Raw genomic sequence first — 14,917 nt, forward strand, 5'->3', positions numbered from 1 at the left:
ATGTTTAATTTTATTATTTACTTTGCCCTCACTGTCCATGTAATTTAGCTCTGAAATTGAGGATTTTCTCATTCTCAGAACATGAAATGCACCCGCTTGCTTCTCAAGGCTAACTCTGCTACATATCTTCCCCTAATTGGCTTAATCAGATAACAACTGCAGAACAATATACTTTATACAAACTGTATGACTGTGCTTAGCCTTGCTAGCTGCAGACTCAAGCCCAGGATGGCTCCTCCAAATAAGGCAAATGGTAGATGGGTTTTGGATATTGAAAAAGAGTCGCAGTTGTAAAAACGTTACGACTTGGCTGAAATGTTATTCTATAGCAATAGAAAGTATTTTAATGTTCCTCAGCAATATCTATTATAAAATCATAATAATAAAAACGAGTAAAACGTGTAAATCAGCTGCACATCTCTCGCTCTACAGACGTTTCATCAGGCTGAAATGACGCACAGTGAACCCACTGCACAAATATTACAAAATCAAGCTGGCAATGTGGCACAATTACATTTCTAATCAAATTTGAAAGATCAGATTGATGGTAAAAGACCAAGTGAACAAGAGTATATGTCTAATGAAATAAATGATTTAGCTCAGAGCTTCAAAGGGCTGGACATGTTTAATTTAACAAGTCTGAATTACATTTACATACTGCAGTATATCCTTTTCATTTCCCCCTGTTTACACACATATTACTATAGGTATAAATTACCCCCTGAAGTGGCAGCATCATTATCCTTCCTTAAGAGTGTGAGTTACGGCTGTGCACGTGCATACTGCATGTTATACACTCTCAAGGCCAGGCCAGGAGCGTACACCAGTTTAAACTATTAACTTAATCTAGGTCCCTTGTGATTGGTCGTACTCATGATAACAAGCTTTATCCTGAGGTTATACTGTAGCTTTAGGTGAGGGGGGGGGGGTAATATTATCACTTAAAAAATCTGTTTATAAAGAGAAGATGATGCACTGTAGTAAGTACGTGTAATGCTGTCCTTGTCAATATCCATTGTGATAAATAATAAATGTTGATAATGGCTTATAGCATCAGACACTCCAAAGTGACTCAGTAAGGCAGCAAATGTCCTGCAAGTTACTTGAATGAGATTCACTCATGTCTTGTGAATTTAACCAAAACCAAACCTGTATTTAATAGGCACAAATCCTAGCTACACCAACCAAATGCTTGGAATAAAACTTCCTACAAATAATAAGGGGAAAAAACATAACGTGATAAGATTAATAGGGAATTAACTTAAAGGGACATGAAATACTTTTTTTCTTTCCTGATTCAGATAGAGCATGTGACTTTAAACAACTTTCCAATTGACTTCTATTGTCTAATTTGCTTAGTTCTCTTAGTATCCTTTCTTGAAAAGCATATCTAGGTAGGCTTGGGGGCTGCTGATTAGTAGCTGCACTTATGATACTGGCTCAAACATGTGAATTGCTGTTTCTTCATGAAGGACACCGAGAGAATGAAGCAAATTAGATAAAAGAAGTCAATTGGAAAGTTGTTTAAAATTGTATTCTCTTTCTGAATCACAAACAAAACGTTTTGGGTTTCATGTCCCTTAAAATGTAAGAAAAAGAAAAACATATGTATTTTAAGGACAGTAACATATATAGATAGATAGATAGATAGATAGATAGATGATAGATAGATAGATAGATAGATAGATAGATAGATTAGATAGATTAGATAGATATGTGTGTGAGAGCATTTTTATTTATGTGTTTATATTTGTATATACATAAACACATATGTACACACACACATATATAATAACATGTATATACATAAACACATATGTACACACACACATATATATAATAACATGTATATACATAAACACATATGTACACACACACACATATATAATAATATGTATATACATAAACACATATGTACACACACACACATATATAATAACATGTATATACATAAACACATATGTACACACACACACATATATAATAATATGTATATACATAAACACATATGTACACACACACACATATATAATAACATGTATATACATAAACACATATGTACACACACACACATATATAATAACATGTATATACATAAACACATATGTACACACACACACATATATAATAACATGTATATACATAAACACATATGTACACACACACACATATATAATAACATGTATATACATAAACACATATGTACACACACACACATATATAATAACATGTATATACATAAACACATATGTACACACACACACATATATAATAACATGTATATACATAAACACATATGTACACACACACATATATAATAACATGTATATACATAAACACATATGTACACACACACACATATATAATAACATGTATATACATAAACACATATGTACACACACACACATATATAATAACATGTATATACATAAACACATATGTACACACACACACACATATATAATAACATGTATATACATAAACACATATGTACACACACACACATATATAATAACATGTATATACATAAACACATATGTACACACACACACATATATAATAACATGTATATGTACTGTATTTATATGTTAAAGCCCTTTGCAGCTTTTTGTTTCTGACACCTGAGACCTCATATATTTGAGTCCTTATAACATATTTTGTGCAATATATTTTTGAGTAATTTTTATTAGATGTTATTATGAGTGTAACTATACATTGTAGTGTATTATTTAGGTGTTTTGTGACATTTTTTTATTTTGCAAAACAGTGAACCAGACCTCTAAGGACGCGCTATCCCGATGAGCATTAACTTCAATTGCACTCAAGCGATCGCTTTACTTTCAACTTGTAATACGAGTGAAAAACCCAATGCACACAAACACCCCTTTTCGCTCACGCGTAACTGTTAGTGCTGCACTGGTCATCTGACCCATAGGGGCCTATTTAACAAATGTCTGTCCGGCATGATCCAATCAGCGGATCAAGTCCGACAGACATCGCTGAATGCGGAGAGCAATACGCTCTCCGCATTCAGCATTGCAACGCCGCCCCCTGCAGATTTGCGGCCAATCGACCGCCAGCAGGGGGTGTCAATCAACCCGATGGTATTGGATCTGGTTGATTTTATGCGATCTCTGTCCGCCTCCTCAGAGCAGGTTAGGGAGCAGCGAACTTTAGACCGCTGCTTCATAACTGGTGTTTCTGGTGAGTCTGAAGGCTCGCCAGAAACACGGCCTTTCAAGCTCCGTATGGGCCCCATAATGTCTACAGTATAAATAAAACTCAGGATGTGATCATTATAACCACATAGCATGATTTATGTATACTGTACTTTTAACCTGATAACGGTAGCAATGAGAATCAGATAAACAACCAATATAAATTCTGCAGACCTAGTCTGAAATGAATTAACTATACAAAATGAGGTTTAATTCCGTACACCTAATTATTATTCCTAAAATATCATCTTTGTCAGAAATCATTTGTTGCAAACTAACTATATTTTCAATATCAGAGTTTTTTCTTAGGAAAATTAAAGGGCCATTAATAATTAAAGACAAATATTATAGCAGTCTGACTTTAAAATGAGCAGTGTCTTTTTTTTTGTACAAATTTCAAAATTTACTTCAATTTACCAGTTCACTATATCATGTGACAGCCACCAGCCAATCACAGACTCATATACCTATACACATGCAGAGTATTTATAAAAGGGATGTTCCTGTCCTGAATAAAACTGCTTTTTATTTATATACTTGTAGTGTTTGTTACTAACCATGAATAGAACTGAATAGAACATCGTCCTTATCAGCCAGTGAGAAATCTGCCCATACGAATCAGCTGTGCACAAACACCTACGTTGTGTCATTTACAAAATCAGTTTAAACAGCTTTTTAAAAAACTATTTTCAGTTATAAATTAATTTTTTTGTGTTCAAGATGAGCAAGTCTACAGCACAGGACACTTACTAAAAAAAGTCACGTAATTGTCTTCCTTTGTCTACCAGGCAAGAAGCTGTAAAAGAGTTGGGCGCCGTTTGTTAAAGCACAGCACAGTAACCACAATGTTAAAGACCCAAAATGTTTCTTTCATGATTCAGGTAGAGCATGTAATTTTAAACAACTTTATACTAATCTACTTCTATTATCAGATTAGCTTCATTATCCTAGTATCCTTTGTTGAATAAGAAGTAGAGTACTACTGCACTACTAATACTATAGGAGAGCCAATGACATATATGTGTAGCCACTTATCCTCAGCTAGCTCCCAGTAGTGCAGTTCTGTTGCTGAACCTACCTACGTATGCTTTTCAGCACACAATAGCAAGAGAACAAAGCAAATCTGATAAGAGTAGTAAATCTGAAAGTTGTTTAAAATCGCTTGCTCTGTCTGACTCATAACATTTTAATTTTCCTTTAAGATCCTGTCAATTTTATTATTATTGTATGTCTCTTCTATTCTTGTTGCTTGATCTGAAAACACTGCTTAGTAAAATAGTTTAAGGAAAAGCAAATTGTACTAAGTGTGATTCTGTTCTACCTCTGCAGGAAGACTAAAACTAGAATGATCACATGGTAATACAATGATTTGACCAACTTTACAATTCAGAAAATGAAATTAAACACCTTTTAGCTGAATGGGAATGTTGTATTATTAAACAACCTCTGAATATTCTGCATATTTAGAGGTTCTTTCATTTTTACATATTCTATATGATGCAATTTCATGTATAATCATTGATGAACAATTATGAGTGAATACGTTGTATCATCAAATAGTTAATTACTCAACTAAAGTTTGAAGTTTATTCTGAAAAACTATAAATAAATTACCGGTATATAGAAATATATTTCTTCTCGTCCATAAAGGTGACACTATCAAGATCTAGAGCCTACCTCAGTATGCTGATAATAAGAATAAATTGGAACATTTTATTTCTAATTTACACACTGTTTCTGTATGATGAAAGTTTAATTTTTGAGGTCCACATCCCTTTAACTATAACATGCTGTTAAAGTGAATATTCATATTTCTGTCAACATGGAGTATCTTAGGGGCGTAGATAGGAAGTTTATTGAGATACCTCCTGTGTGTAGGGGAACTTGATTATATAACTGTTCATGCACCAGATGTTGGGGAATCTTCTATACCTGTATTAGGGACAAGCTGAGATTTATCAGCCAAACCAGCATAATGAGAAATCCTCTGATTGTGATGGCTGTTTCCTTTTTGACATCTAAGTACTAAACAAACATGGAAGTGTGTTCTGTAGAAAACTGATCCATCTACCCCCAGTATGGTGTTTAGGAGTTCAGTGCTAAATACAAACTCATTAGGCCCTGTGTTTCTTTGTACAACCTGAAGTGTTTTGTTCTAACAGAACTCTTTATCAGTCCCAAACACACACACAGGATTTCCCTTCTGGGTTGTCCAACCCTGTCCTGATTTATACAGGAAGAAGAGCGCATAAAAAGCATCCCTTCGGACATTTACACTTACACCGCAGAGGTTTTTATAGCAGAGCTGGAGAGGCTTCATACAAGAGATGAGGGTACAAGAAGGTAGCCATCTAATCTCATATCAGCCTCAAGATGTCCATGCACTTAGCATCTCAGTGCAAGGAGTTAAACAACCCAGCCAACTCCACATACTCACTATGGAAACCACTGGCCCATCTCTTCTCTCTGTCAGGTAAAGTAGACTTTATTTGCATTAAATCACATTCTTTATACCACCATATTGCCTGAACCTATATATACTTAATGTATCTTTTTAACTAACAAGGTTCAATCTGATCCTCAATTTTTTTTTTTTGTTTCAGCTGAAAGCATTTATATATATATATATATATATATATATATATATATATATATATATATATATATATATATATATATATATATCATATGACATAATTAATGTATCTTCATTTATCTTCATCCTTATATTTGTATTTAAATGTTCAAATTATAGGCTTCAAGGGACACTGAACACAATTGTTTTCTTTTGTGATTCAGATAGAGCATGACATTTTAAGCAACTTTCTAATTTACTGCTATTATCAAATTTTCAAGTTTAGATGCCGGCCCATTTTTGGTGAACAACCTGGGTTGTCCTTGCTGATAGGTGGATAAATTCAACCACCAATAAAAAAGTGCTGTCCAGAGTTCTAAACCAAGAAAAAAGCTTAGATGCCTTCTTTTTCAAATAAAGATAACAAGAGAATGATGAAAAATTTATAATAGGAGTAAATTAGAAACTTGCTTAAAATTGCATGCTCTATTTGAATCCCGAAATAAAAAATTTGGGTTCAGTGTCCCTTTCAGATGAGAAACAAAATATTACAATTTTGTAATATTTTTTTAAAAGAAAAAAAATACTGTATATATAAATTTATTTAGAAAATCAAATAAATTATTTATTCAACTGAAACGGTTATTATTAAAGACTCTCATTCCAGGAGATGTTCCAATAAACTATAATGTACATATAGTTATTTTTATTTTATTTTTTTGGGGGGGGGGGGATACATAGACGACATTTAATTTTCTAATGATTTTTATTAATTTAAACAAAATAAAACTATAATTTTACTAACCAATAACTAAAACTCCTAATTCTAACATAATTATTTCAATAAATGGGTATCTTTCAAATATAAACCTAAGTATTTCTTAATAGCTTACTGTTTTAGTGGCTTGCTACAAAAACCCTTTAAATGATACCTTATATTGTTGTGTAGCAAGTGCATACTACCTAAGCCCCAACCCCAGTGTATTGCAGTAAAATACCATTTCTCCGCAGACTGTTGCACATGAGCAGATTATTTTCCCATGAAACACTTTGAGAGGTGCGGTCTTTTTTTGTCTGGCCAGTGAATCAGTAGCCTCTGCTTGAATAAGAAATAAATCTATATACAACATATTTACAAAAAAATGTAAATGTGTGAGATTTGGGTATGAATTTTTTTTGTTTTACTATTTACTCTTATTAATATTAATATTATTACTATTTTCATTAAATGATATAGGGTTTTTATTTGGGTGGGGGTAACCTTATGGCTTTACCATCAGGTACTGTTAATGTAAAACGCTGGTGTTTCATAAATAACTGTGCACAATTCGTAGATACCAAGTTCCTGATAATAAGAAATATCTCCATGAAAAACATTTGCTATAATTCCCAGTTCTGCTAATATTTTATTCCTTTTGTAGTAAATAGTACCAACTGGAAACGTAATGCTTAATAAAACCCATCACCCTCTTGGAGAGACTATACTTAGAAACATGGTATTTGTCTGAAATAATAGAACTTAGTCTAAAAGCTTATTATTAGTGGAATGTCTTTGCATAAAACAATGCCACGTGCAGTGCCAAATTGGATCCATATTAATAACATTATTTTGTGTGTTTTTTCCTTCTCTCTTGTAGTAACATGACAACAATAATTCTCATGAAGACACAATGCAGATTTCTGGCAAATGAATAGGTATGTGAGTTTTATTGCTTTACAGAAACCAGGCACATACATTATAATTATAGGTGAATGTTTAAGGTTTGCAGAACTCTTTATTGTTCTTTTATGACAAAGGGAAAACCGTTAGTAATAACAATGATTACATGTTCTGGATGATAAATAAATGTATTTCTATAGCTTCATATTATCTGTATATGGTTTAGCACTGATAACACACACCCTGGATCTGTAGAACTTGTGTGATTTATAGGGACAGAAGCAATGGAAACAGCTAAGGCTGTAAGGAGCCCTGGAAATCTCACTGTGCTTATCTGCATGTTTGTAGGCACCACACTAAGCAGTTGACTTGCTTTTATACAGGCACAAAACTTCAGAGTCTCTCACCACTCTTCTTCCTCACTCTGTCTGCAACAAACTGGATGTTGCCTTTTTCTGTCTTGTGTGCGTATCTCATGTATATTTGTCTATGTTTTTATGCACATATGTAGGCTTGTGTCAATACTCTTGCTAAATTGTTCACTTGTAGTGAGTGTATATAAAACACTATTATGTTTATTACCTTACATTGTAGCAGGTGTACTAAGTGACCTTTAAGATCCATATTATGTACAGTTGGGGATATACCACTTCAGATAAAAAGGCATACAGATAAAGATAGATGTTAGATAGATAGATAGATAGATATAGATAGATAGATAGATAATAGATAGATGCATAGATAGATAATAGATATATAGATATTTAGATACAAATAGATGGATTAGACAGATGATAGATAGATAGATATGTTATAGATAATAGATAGATATATAATAAATATATAGATATTTAGATAGATACAAATAGATAGATTAGACAGATGATAGAGAGATAGATAGATAGATGCTGATGGGCAGACAGACAAATAGATAGATAGATAGATAGATAGATGCCGATGGGCAGACAGACAGATAGATAGATAGATAGATAGATAGATAGAAGATAGATAGATAGATAGATGCTGATGGGCAGACAGACAAACAGATAGATAGATAGATAGATAGATAGATAGATAGATACAGATAGATAGATTAGACAGATGATAGATAGATAGATAAATAGATAGATAGATAGATAGATAGATATATGCTGATGGGCAGACAGATAGATAGATAGATAGATAGATAGATAGATAGATAGATAGATAGATAGATAGATAGAGACAGACACATTTCACTTCTTCCATACACATAAGCAGGCAGTGTACTGTCTGAGTTGCCTACACAATATAATATTGATAAAGCATAACATCTGATGTATTTAAATGAACATAACATGTAATTGTATGCTAGTGCTGTTCTATTGCAACATGTTTTGACAAATGCAATCTTAAAAATCTGCTTTAGCCATTTTTCCACAGAGATAAATACCTTTAACATCCCACCTCAAGTACATGTTGCAGTCATTGGGCAAACAGGCTTGTATAGAGTGCACACATTATATATAGTGCATGCTTACCAATCAAATACACTGGCCATGTGAGCTATCTTGGAGTAAAACAAAAAACAAAAAGACAAAATGTATAGAAAAATGATCCTTTAGGTTAAATTTTATAAATATAATAGCTGTTTCTGTTAAATGCAAATGGGCTTAATTTGCAGGGAAAGCAAACCTCATTATTTTATGTTTCTAAATATTTACACAACGTCCTCATTATCTTATGTCTCCCTGTCTACTCCAAGACTAACTCACAATGTTACATAGTATTAATTTATTGTAAGAACTACCTAAACAATGTTACATAGTATTAATTTATTGTAAGAACGACCTAAACAATGTTACATAGTATTCATTTATTGTAAGAAGTACCTAAATAATGTTACCTAATAATAATTTATTGTAAGAACTACCTAAACAATGTTACATAGTATTAATGTATTGTAAGAACGACCTAAACAATGTTACATAGTATTAATTTATTGTAAGAACTCCCTAAGCAATGTTACATAGTATTACTTTATTGTAATAACTACCTAAATAATTTTACATAGTATTATTTTATTGTAAGAACTACCTAAACAATGTTACATATTATTAATTTATTGTAAGAACTACCAAAACAATGTTACATAGTATTAATTTATTGTAAGAACTACCTAACAAATATTACATAATATTAATTTATTGTAAGAACTACCTAAACAATGTTATATAGTATTCCTTTATTGTAAGAACAACCTAAACAATATTACATAGTATTAATTTATTGTAAGAACTACCTAACAAATGTTACATAATATTAATTTATTGTAAGAACGACCTAAACAATGTTATATAGTATTAATTTATTGTAAAGACTACCTAAACAATGTTATATAGTATTAATTTATTGTAAGAACTACCTAACAAATGTTACATAATATTAATTTATTGTAAGAACGACCTAAACAATGTTATATAGTATTAATTTATTGTAAAGACTACCTAAACAATGTTATATAGTATTAATTTATTGTAAGAACGACCTAAACAATGTTATATAGTATTAATTTATTGTAAAGACTACCTAAACAATGTTACATATTATTCATTTATTGTAAGAACTACCTAAACAATGTTACATAGTATTCATTTATTGTAAGAACTACCTAAACAATTTCACATATTATTAATTTATTGTAAGAACTACCTAAACAATGTTACATAGTATTAATTTATTGTAAGAACGACCTACATAATGTTACATAATATTAATTTATTGTAAGAACGATCTAAACAATGTTATATAGTGTTAATTTATTGTAAGAACTACCTAAACAATGTTACATAGTATTAATTTATTGTAAGAAGTACCTAAACAATGTTACATAGAATTAATTTATTGTAAGAACTACCTAAACAATGTTATATAGTATTAATTTATTGTAAGAACTACTTAAACAATGTTATATAGTATTAATTTATTGTAAGAAACACCTAAACAATGTTACATAGTATTAATTTATTGTAAGAACTACATAAACAATGTTATATAGTATTAATTTATTGTAAAGACTACCTAAACAATGTTACATAGTATTAATTTATTGTAAGAATGACCTAAACAATGTTACATAGTATTAATTTATTGTAAGAATGACCTAAACAATGTTACATAGTTAAAAAAAAGATTAAAAAAAAAAAAAAAGATTTGAGTTATCAGTACCTGTTGTTAAAGGGAACCTGTTGTTTTTGCTATAAACTGTAGCAGCGGGGGAATATTTAGTGAGGCAGAACCACCTGTTAATTTGTCTGCTGTAGCAGAAGGTGGTTATTAGGACTGAAATTCTTGCTTACAGAAGGGATGTCTCTCTAGAGACATAATCTCACTGGCTTTATGAGGCCACTATCCTGTTAGAATTACCTTGTATAACACCTTAATTAAAGAGGGTGAAAGATCAGACACAAGGAACAAGTCAAAAGCATATTCATTAAATGGTTAAAGGTTAATTTGGACAAATTTAGAATTTAGGGCATAATGATATGTGTTGAACATTCTCTCATCAAAGTGTATATATATATATATATATATATATATATATATATATATATATATATATATATACACACACAGTCTATATATATATATACACGTATAGATATATATATAGATAAATATTAAAGCACAGTATATATATATATATATATATATATATATATATATATATATATATATATATATACATACATATATATACACACACACTATATATATATATATATATATATAAAACACACTCTATATATATATATATATATATATATATATATATATAAACACAGTATATATATATATATATATATATATATAAATATATAAACACATTATATATATAAATATATATAATGTTCACAGTAGGGCGCACCCCCACCTTCAAGATCAACTACCAGGGTGCAGGCAAGCAAGATTACAGTTCCAAAGAGGCATGAACTCACTATATTTGTGCCAAAAGTGCTTTATTGGCACATAGGAAATGTCACTGATTTTCCTATGTGCCAATAAAGCACTTTTGGCACAAATCCAGCGAGTACATGCCATTTGGAACTATATATATATATATATATATATATATATAAACACAGTATGAGTATGTATATATATATATATATATATATATATATATTAACAAAAAGCTTAAATAATGTTTGCTTTGTTTTGTATGTGTATATATATATATATATATATATATATAATTGCAGTGTACAAGTAACATTGAATTGAGTGGGCTAATTTTGTTTTCTCCCCTGCAGTACACTTAAAATAGATATCATGGGTGTATTTGTAAATAATTATTTTAACATATTTAAATGTATTTTACATTTAGAAACAATATCCTCTTTTTCTTATCGCCTTTAACTCTTTTACTTAAATAGTTATACGTTTTCCTAAAACATTTTGTTCCACTGTTCCTTAACAATTTAGTATTACCAATGAATTTTAAAACAAAGTATAAATATTTAGGAAATCTGGAATCAATTCATCACCTTAATAAGTGGCTTAATTTGTGTCCTTGACTTGCCTAACAAGGGCTAAGGATAACTATATCAGCCAGGAAATAGCATTACCAGTCAATTATCTGCTATACTATCCAGAATCACTCCCCTCTTCATGCAAGAGTCAATTAATGCTAGAGAATGGGTGTATCAGGTGGAATCCCCTCTCTATGATGTCTCTTCAACCTTTATCCAATAGCAATTTAGCAGGGGGTATCCCTATCTTTCTATGGGGGGAGGGGCTCCCCTGAAGTGCCTGTCACTTTCACACTAGTTCAATGTATATCCCAACTTCATGGATTAAACCTGCAGGACATACCCATAAGAAAAGTGACTGTTTATAAATAACCAGAGGGATTAATAGGGCAGCACGTGATTTTCTATAACCCTGCAACATCACATTCCTTTTTTTGTTCTGGTCATCGAAAGCTTCATGCATTGATCTGTGAGTAACTACAAAATATTTACATATAAAGAACTTACTACTAATCTGCTAATATTACACTTTTATAAGAAAGCTAAGAGTACAGAGTATCACGTTCTCACCCATTCCTACCTTATACAGTGCTGGAATTTGTTGGCAGATTTAATGGGATCTTGCTGGTGAATTTTCTTGTGTAAAAGTCCAGTTAAGATTGCAGTACAAAAATCTAAAGTGTACTTTTTATCAAGTTCCCAAATTAGTTCCATAAGGACCGTTTTTAGCTGCTTTATCGCCACCTAGTGGATAAAATTCATGATTACATTTGTGTTCCTAAAGCAATTAATGGGATTTACACTACAAAAAGTTACATTTTCTATTCTTCTAAAAACATGTTGCAAGTTAATAGTAATTTGATAACATTATTTAAAATATTACATACATTTGTCTACCATTAGTGTACCCTTTATAGTGCATGCTAAGAAAATGCTGAAACACAATCACAATCAAGGTCTGCAACTTAATCCTTTCCTTGCCTCTGGGATAATATAAACAAGTTCAGCTCGCTCAGTCATTTATTGGGAAGTGAGTTTGATTCCAGATGCTGAAGTTTATGATACTTTTTCCTCCATTGTGTTGATTAATGATATAACTGATGTCTGTGCTGTACAGATTTAAATATTTTCTATAGTGTATCAAGCTGCAATTAATTGTCCTGTGTATAACTATTACCCAAGGGAGGGTCAGGTTTCTTGTCATCTCTAATGTGGAATTTTGTTGTCTATTCTTTCTGTAACAAATGCATAGGGATGTACTTTGCTGCTTGTCCTTAATATTTAACTGAGAATAAGAAATCTGTAGGGTTAAGTTTAGCAGCATGTGATGACTTCATACAGTACTGCAGTTTATTTTATTTTATTACATTTCTAAACCTTGAAATCTAGTTTGTCCAGTTGTTCTATCCATTTCAACCTAATTGTTATGCTCAAATGTTATATATATGGTTCCTGGCATTACCTTATATGTTGGAAGATGACTACCTATTAATGACATTAAATCCTATCCTCTCTTGTATGGTGGGTAACTATCTATTAGATCCTTATATACTCTGTAATAAATGTATGTTTTCTCACACATATGCTTTTTATTGTCGGAGGAGAAACTATATTTCACATTCAGCAGCTTTTCCTGTTTAAATTGGAATAAAAAGAACTGTTTCTAGCAAGTAGATAGGTAACAAAAATATGCATTTTTTAAATTAAGCCAGAATAAACCTTTTAGTAATCGTTGGTGTCTAATGTTGCATTGCAAGTGGCAGAATCAGAAATCTGCTTCACTGGTTATTTAACTCTTGTGTCACCAGAGAGGAACCCATTAAAGTGAGCCATTTAGGATGTGTATAACTAAAAGCTGAGTGTTTATTACACATACAGTGAGCATACTTTATTATAAGTTTGCAATAAGTATTGGTGTATTTAGATTTTGTGCTACCCTTTGTTACCAGGAAATCTGTTGACCCAGAACCTTTAGCTTATATTTTCCATTATATATTGCTATAAGGATGCACAACGTTTATACAACCCCATATAGGACAACCATAGATCATTGGTTTGTAATTAAATGAACTAATAACACAAGTAGGAAGATATACTGCAAGAGAACTACCCCTTAGAATTTGTAGTCCCCTCTAAATTGTGCTGCCATAGGCACATGCCTAGGTCAGATATGCCCCTGGCAGAAATAGATCATTCTCAATATGAGAGCAACTGGCGTTTTATCAGAGCAAGGAAACCATTAACCCTTGCAGATTTTAGTGCTGTCATTTGTAAGCAACATTTGCTTATTGCAACAAGAGGTGATTTAGACTTCAAATTATTTTATACCTTTTCTGAAATATTTTCAAGACACTAAGAAAAGCAGCTTCATTTTCCTATACAGGATTTCCCAGGAGGAAACAGATCATTTTCTGAACACAAAATATACTGTGAGACAAAGGGCCAATTAGTGCCCTGAAAGCTTCCAATTATTTCCCCATTTAACTACTACAGACATCACTTTTACATCAATTTTATTTTTTGTTCACAAAACAATTTATACTCCAATCCAACCCACTGGCTACCACAATATCACCCTCTTTCTACACCCAGAAGGAAGCCAGGTAGCTTCAACATTAAAGTACATTATTTTGTCACTTTCCCTTTAAATGGACAAAATTAAAGTTTCATGAACCTTAGTGCACGAATTAAAAAATCTCCCATTTTTACTGCTGTTTATCTTACCCCCTCTTGTAAAAACGTATCTCCTTACATGAGCTCATACTGCAGTAGGCTCTGGAGTGTGCACGTGTGTGGTGCTCTATAAAATTGTGACAAAAACTACTTCTGTATACAAAGTGCACGTACTTAAGCCTACTTCAGTATGCTCTAATAGAAAGCAGCTACATTTTAACAACAGATACTGAGATAAATAGTTCATTTTGAAGTAAAGTAGAAAGTTTATAAAATTGCA

At 31.6% G+C, this 14,917-nt stretch overlaps 1 protein-coding gene across 1 annotated transcript in view; it reads left to right on the plus strand.

The window, feature by feature from the left end:
• Positions 1-5,470: 5,470 nt before the first annotated feature.
• The window catches only part of EGFL7 (EGF like domain multiple 7), a 62,336-nt gene continuing 52,889 nt past the window's right edge, over positions 5,471-14,917 (plus strand). Inside the window, exons 1-2 of the mRNA XM_053695767.1 lie at positions 5,471-5,691; positions 7,431-7,488. The gene's annotated coding sequence lies outside the window, so the exon portion shown is untranslated. The remainder of the gene's footprint in view (positions 5,692-7,430; positions 7,489-14,917) is intronic.

The sequence above is a fragment of the Bombina bombina genome, chromosome 12 (genome assembly GCF_027579735.1).
Source record: "Bombina bombina isolate aBomBom1 chromosome 12, aBomBom1.pri, whole genome shotgun sequence".
Classification (NCBI taxonomy): Eukaryota; Metazoa; Chordata; class Amphibia; order Anura; family Bombinatoridae; genus Bombina; species Bombina bombina.